General features: G+C 31.3%; 1 protein-coding gene across 3 annotated transcripts in view; it reads left to right on the plus strand.

Annotated features, from left to right (window-relative positions):
- The first annotated feature begins 599 nt into the window (after positions 1-599).
- LOC118739135 (general transcriptional corepressor trfA-like) overlaps positions 600-7,322 on the plus strand; it is a 109,737-nt gene continuing 103,014 nt past the window's right edge. For 2 of the 3 annotated variants that reach the window (XM_036470299.1, XM_036470300.1), the window contains exon 1: positions 601-1,107. The gene's annotated coding sequence lies outside the window, so the exon portion shown is untranslated. Of the gene's footprint in view, positions 1,108-7,322 lie in introns of all 3 variants that reach the window. The other variant, XM_036470301.1, reaches the window with a different exon arrangement.

Below are 7,322 nucleotides of genomic sequence, written 5' to 3' on the forward strand. Positions count from 1 at the left end.
TATCAGGCTATCGTAAAAGTAATCTATATGTATATGTATGTTTATTGGAGAACAAAATCAAAATTAGAATTTGTGATCCAGTGTAATTATTTGTGCTGCAGGCAGTGTTGCCAGACTTAAAAATAACTGTAAATTTCCCGAGGAAAACTGTTTTTTCAACTAAAAAATTGTAATCTTGGAAAACTAAAAGTTTTTAATAAATTAAGATTTTTTAATTTATTGACATAAATAAAAAAGACGATTCCTTTATAATAAAATAACATAAACCATTTAAATTTCATCTAATTAAAAAAATATTTACTATAAAATAGAACATTTTGTTTTACTGAAATTCAGTTTCGTTATTTTTCGTTAATTACTTTGTTAATTTTTTGGGCTTTTAAGAAATCCATAGTTTTTAAAATACCAGAGGAATTTTTGTTTTATTTCTTGTTCTGTCCAAACTGATATACAAATATTCTTTCCACATTTCCACTGGAATGCAAATGACAGCTGAAACCTTGTGTTTCAAATGAGGAAATGTAGCTCCTTCATCGCCCCCTTTTATCTTAAAAATTTACTTACGAAAAACCGAAAGAGAAATTTTAATTCGTCCAATGCGGAAATTCCGCAAAAATTGTAATTTGTAATTTAAATAACTATAATAACAGTTAGAACTATGAATCTGGCAACATTGGCTGCAGGTGAGATTCATCGAATTTTCGTTTGGAACTCCATGGAAACCTCAACCGCAATCATCAGATGTACATGCGCTCACCGCTTACTAAGTCTACGTCTGAGTAATAACCACAGCCAACAAGAGTGTGTGTGAATGTGCTGCTTGCTCACCTTTAAGTTGTCTTCTCTTGCTCACCGATGGCCCATCTACCGTCTAAGCGTGTTGACCAAGTCACAGTTGAGTTTCGAACTTGGCAGCGTGCGGTTGTGCCTTTCGCTTTACTTAGCTATCATCAAGTCGCATATTTAGATAATTCAAAGTTTGTGTGTTTTCGGTTGGAAGAAGAAGACGTAGAAATCCAAAACAAAGTGCTAATTTTTGTTAATTTCTTCTTTTTCCTCTCTCAAAAAACTTAACAGAAACTTACAGTGAAAATAGATAATTTCGAAGTAAATATAAACCGCTGTTACTTTTTATTTGAGTTTTTTGTAAGTTTTACGTATTCTCATAAGTGTGCCAACCACAAAAAAAAAAACGATTGAACCTTTGTAAAAACTGCATTATTTCAAATAGTTGTGTAAAGTGTAATTAAACGCCAACAAACTTGCAAGTAACATTTGTATTTTTTTTGGGTGCTTTTTTTTGTTTTTGTTTTTATTTATGTCTGAGCCTCCAGACGTTAAACTGAACTGCATCGTATCGCATCGCTTCACCTACTGTGCTGCCCGCCCGCCTGCCCACTAGCCTGTTTATGGGTTGACTTGTTGCAGCGCTTCAGACATTTGCGGTTTCAATTTCAATAAAAGCAAGTTGGAGTTGCTTAATATAAGTGTTGTTGTTTGTTGTTGTTTACGTTATAATATTTTTTCACGCCTAAACGATAATGCAAACAAAGCGTGTAGCTTTGGTGCATAAAAATAAAAAAAATGTATGTATTTATAAATATGTATACAATATGGAAACATATCATTTGTCGGTAAAAGTTAGATTCAATTCCAGAACTTGGAATTACAAGTAGCGTTAAATGAGTTAAGTAAATAATGAAACGGAAGCAAATGCTGAAGAGTAAAATAAATCGGGAAGTTGAAATTCTAGAATGCTGAATAAAGGACAAAATAACATAAAATAAAGAGTATAACAAAAGTTTAAATGAAAAAAAAAAAAATGATACCAAAATGTCAATACAAAATAAAATATTGGCAAAAGAAAACAAGTAATATTTCCTTAAAAATCGAATAAAAATAGATATGTAACTTAAGCCCAACAAAACAAAAATTTTTATTTTTCCAAATGAATACGGTATTTTGTATATTTATGAATTGACAAAAAATAAAATTGAAAAATCGATATAAAAATAACAAAAAAAAATTGTTAATAAAAGTATAACATACCTTGTAAAAAATAAAAAGCGATAAAAGTTATTAAATTTCTAAAAAAATAAACGAAGTAAAAAAAAAATAAATGCTAAAAAGGTAAATAAAGGGAAATTAATATAAATTAATATTCACCTTAAAGATAATATAAAATAAAAAGAACACTAAATGAAGAGAAATTAAGAAGAAAATTATAAATAAGCAAGAAATAATGAGAAATCAAAAATTTTTTCTCGGAAACTAAAATGGGAAATTAATTTTCTCTTCTATCATCGAAGTTGTTGCCATCTGAAAATTTTAACAAATAAGGTAGGTGAAAATATTTTTATTATTATTTTATTTATTTATTTATTAAAACTCTACTGTACTGTTTTTCCACCGGAATCATAAAAGACGGTGTGCTCAAACCAAGTTTAAATCAAAAGTTTTCTAACCCCGGATTTTCCTCTCGGATGTGACTCTGTGGCTTTCTAGGAACATTTTCGTGTCAAAACCAAAATCGGCAAACGGACACTTTGCGGGAAAAAGTGTCAAAAAATTGCGTTTGTTGCAATATGCGAGTATATCCACAATGAATAATTGAAAATTGTAAAATCACCATTCGCAACTTCTGTTGACTAGCTATTGCCAGATGTGATTTTCATTCACAGCGAAATATCATGCTAGTAGAAAAATCACCATTCACTGATATTGTGGCCTAGCAGTAGCAGTTACTATAAGCGATTTTTCAATCTCAGTGGTAAAATAACCGGTAGTGAAATATCGCTCATCACTAAAATGCCATACAAGTACATATTTCGTACATATATAATCATACTTCGGATAAAATAATAATACGCCAAACAAATTGACCCACCCTAATGTACATATTTCGTACATATATAATCATACTTTGGATATAATAATATTTGGCTTAACTTACATATTTAATTCAATATACATTTTTAAATTCGTTGCACTGATGCACGGCTTCGACACGGACGTTTAAAAAATAATTAATTAACAGCTAGGCAATGTGCAATTTTTCACGAAGCTTTCCACAAAAGTTTAAGGTATTTGTAATTGAAATTTTTTGATGAAAATAAAGGTCGTTGAAATCGGATAAATATTTTGGTAGTTTTTCAAACACTAAAATTTGCTTTAAAACTTTCTATAAGAGTATAGAAGTTGTAGCATCTAGAATAGCTGAAGAATATTTTTTTCTATGGCCGAAGAAATCTTTATTTTTATTATGATGACTTTATCTGTTGAAACGTTCCATAGATGAGAGTTAAAAAGAATAGTCGACAGGAAGATCTGCTCATCAGCACCAAATAAATATCGAAAGCAAGTGAACCAATGAGCTGTGCGTACTCTTTTCCTTAGTAAAATACCAAGTGGGCCGCACTAAAAATCTGTCAAATCAGCAATCATATAATTGGTTTCGCATTCGATTTTTGCGTTATTTTTTTTTTGTTTCTACTTACATACCTCCTTTTTTGTTTCTTCACCTATTTTTATTACCTATCGCGCTGTGCTGTGCTATTACTTAATATTTCGTTTGTTGCACTATGCGCTCATTAATGACTACGGCAACAACAACAACGATTAATCCGATTTGCGTGCAATGAACCTCAATTGTGTGCTGATACCACCAAACTTTAGCTGTTTTCTGCAAGAGTTTGTTTTTTTATGTAACTACTTTACGTGCATTGGTGGTCGTATGTAGGTGTTTATTAAGGTGTGCTTTTACACATTTACTTACGTACATACATACTTAAATATTTTTTTTCTCTTGTATGTGCCTACAATATGTGTGTAATTTGTGGTTTTCCGGCAAATTAAATTTGCACCCAAATGTTTTTTTTGCTCTTCCTTTAATTTGAAAATTGCTTCTTTTACATGTAATGTGTTATAACGAAGTGGCAATGCAATGTAAATTTAGTTTATAATTAAAATACCATCAACTCTTGCTTTCGTTTTGTACAACAACAAAATTGATTTACTTTACGAGCACTGCCTTGGGGTATACGCTTCTCGATGCTTTTGTGTTTGATTGTGAGATTTTTCTTAATGTTTCATTTGATAAAAGCTAATTTGTTTAATTTTTTTCAGAGCCAAAAAAATTAGTTAAATATTTAATGTGTTTAACTGATTCGATAAAAAACGTATTAACATTTTGAAATGGATGCGCAAAAACAGTTTGCATAAGCACCTGTTGGTTCCTTTGCCATGACATCATGATGAAGTCATCCGACAAATGCAATCAGTTTTTGTCTCACGAAACAGTGAGCTACCGGAATAATTTATTGCAACTATTTTTTATCCATTATACAGTTTCATTTTAAGTATAAGTATCCGGTACTCGTCACTAAAATGAAAAAAGTTAACTTATTCTTTGGCAATATTTTTAGTCACTTCCATGGTAAGCAATACATATTTTTCCAAATCTACTTCCAATTACAGTTATCGAAATACATACAAATCGCTGCCTTAGGTCCTACTTTCTTCGAAACTGCTTTTTTCACAGATTTTAGTAAAAATTTAAACCTGTCTTGGATACTCTTTTTATAATGCTTTTTGCTTCTTTTGTAAAAAAAAAATGATGGTAGGGCCTTTGTGAATTAAGGTGACGAACTGTTCTTTTCAAGAGTGGGGAACGTAAAGCGTTTGCGCGTATAGCGAAAAGGTTTGAACTGACTATTCTAAGGCCTGGACTGTTGGGAGTAATGATGTTGTTGTGAGATAATTAAGCAATAGTGACGAACATATTAGAGCCAAAGGGCAAGAAGCAACTTACTCACCAAACACTCGACTTATTAAGCAATATAAGATATATTAAAATAAGCCACCTTTTCATCTTTAAATTTAACCTTGGAGTTCTACTCTAAGCGATGGAAGAAGTCTTGAATTCGATTTCGAAGATCTCTACAGTTGCTTTGTAATGGGCAGGAGTTTTCAACAAGTTATTTCACAAAATGATTGAGTATTTTATAGTTCTTTATAAATGAAATAATAAGAAGATGACGGAAATTGCCAAAAAGGTATATTCTTAGGAGCAACCAGGGCAGGCGATGACAAACCTCCGAGCGCGCTCCTACTATGAAAACTTTAGCCATAAAAAACTAAACTGCCCTCCAATTCAGTATTCGTTTCAAAACGAAAGCTTTGAAATGTAAAAGAAGCCAAATAAGTACTCACTTCTTAAATCCGAATACTTTCATTCTCTAAGTATTGCTTAATCTTGACCGCCTCCAGTAAGCGAAGGAGTTTGGCCAGGGAACACGGAAAATAATGGCTCTAGATACATATACTGGAAAATCGCTGAGCGCTTAGCAGAAATTTCATGTGCTTTTTATTCCCTTTCTGTTATTTTGTCTCTTCCTTTCTTTGTTTCTTCCCATTCTTATCATTTAATTTCATTTCTTTCTTTTCCTTTTTGTATTTTCGGTGGTTTTACTTTCTTACTTTTTTGCTTTTCTTTCTTTTTATTTTGGTTTTCGTATTTCATTCTCTTCCCTGGTATTTTTGCTTTCATCTCTTTATTGTTATATTTTTTTATTTCTCTCTTTCCTTAACTTTCTTTTTTGTTTATGCTTTACTTTTCTAATTTTCATTTAACATTATTTTGTCTTTTTCTTTTTATTATTCCATTTTCTTCTTTTTTTGCATTTAATTCTATTTTATTCTTGTCATTGGGTTTACTTTTCTTTTAAGTTTGATTTTCCTAACTTTTTTTCCCAGTGAACTCGACGAAGAAGACTGATGAGGAGATGTAGTGATCTCCGAAGTAGCAGCTATAACTTCTTCCATTTATAAACTGTTTTTTCCACAATTTACTTTAAATTTTTACTTTTCTTTTCATGTACTTCCTTGTTTTTTTTCCTGTTTGGTATTTGCTTCTCTTCCTTTTCCTCTTCCTTTTCCTTTTCCTTTTCCTTTTCCTTTTCCTTTTCCTTTTCCTTTTCCTTTTCCTTTTCCTTTTCCTTTTCCTTTTCCTTTTCCTTTTCTTTTTCCTTTTCCTATTCCTTTTCCTTTTCTCGGTCGCATTTTTCTTTTTCTTACTCTTTGAGAATATACACATATTTTGTACTTCTTTTCCTCTTCTTCCTTATCCTTTTATTCATTTTTGTTTGTACTCTACATTATTCTTGTTTTTTTTGTAATTTTCCCCTCCTCTTTCTCTCTTATGTTTACTTTTTCTAATTTCATTTTTGCCTTTCTTTTTACCTCCCATTTCCTTTATTTTTTTTTTCCTTTTTTATTCCCTGTTTAGTTTTACCGTTTTTTTGTTTTTGATATACTTGTTCTTTTTATAGTACTTTTATTATTTTCATTTGAATATTTCTCCTTTCCAGTTTTTCTTTTCTTTTACTTCGTTTGTTTTCATTCTATTTTTTCGTGTTCTTCTATCGCATTGCTGCTACAATAGACCAAAATGAGAGAATCTACTTGTGAACTAATTCCCATTTACTGGCATAAGCAATTAAGTACTTAAATAAATTGCATGTGGTTCTCACAGAAGAAAGTGAACGATTAGTAAGGCTACTACATACTTACACACATCCGTATGTACATACATATGTACCTAAGTATGCGCACAACACGAACCACTGGCATTTAATTATTTAATTAAAAACGGATAGAACCGTAACTTGCGGTAACTGCACATTTTAACTAAGCACAAAGCGATGATTTACGTCGGAAAATAAACGGCGGGGGAAAAAAAATTATTTATGAAATGAGAGGCAATTTGACTTTTATGCGACTCATATGCGAAACTACTAACTAACTAACTAACTAACTACTTGCTAACACGCCTTTCAATTTATGAAAATTTTATCTATGCTGAGCACTTTTTTGATGTTCTTTTTGAAATGACTTAAGCACGAAGTTCGTGGAGGCGGCTGCTTTTTCTTATATACACTTTTTCGTACATACATATGTATGTATGTAGATAGAAATGGGCCGGAATGTTGTACATTACATAGAACGGCCTTTGAGTATCAGCGTTGACTGGTTTTTGTAGTAGCTACAGCTATTTATTACATACATATGTATGTAGGTATAGTAATTATTATATGTACATATGTATGTTCATATGAGTAGTTTCTTGCTTGAAATTGCACCTATCTAAAAGCTGAAAACTCCAGCTTTACGATTATAAAATGCTGCATAAATTGTGGCAAGCCAGTTGCAGCACACGCCAAACATAAAAACAGTATTTTACGATGAAATGATGAAAGAAATGAAGACATCAGCAAGCATAGTTGAAAGTTTGATTGCGGAAATTGTTTGCTTGCTATTTGGAC

Source organism: Rhagoletis pomonella, unplaced genomic scaffold (assembly GCF_013731165.1).
Source record: "Rhagoletis pomonella isolate Grant_MI unplaced genomic scaffold, Rhpom_1.0 Rhpom_scaffold_00005, whole genome shotgun sequence".
Classification (NCBI taxonomy): Eukaryota; Metazoa; Arthropoda; class Insecta; order Diptera; family Tephritidae; genus Rhagoletis; species Rhagoletis pomonella.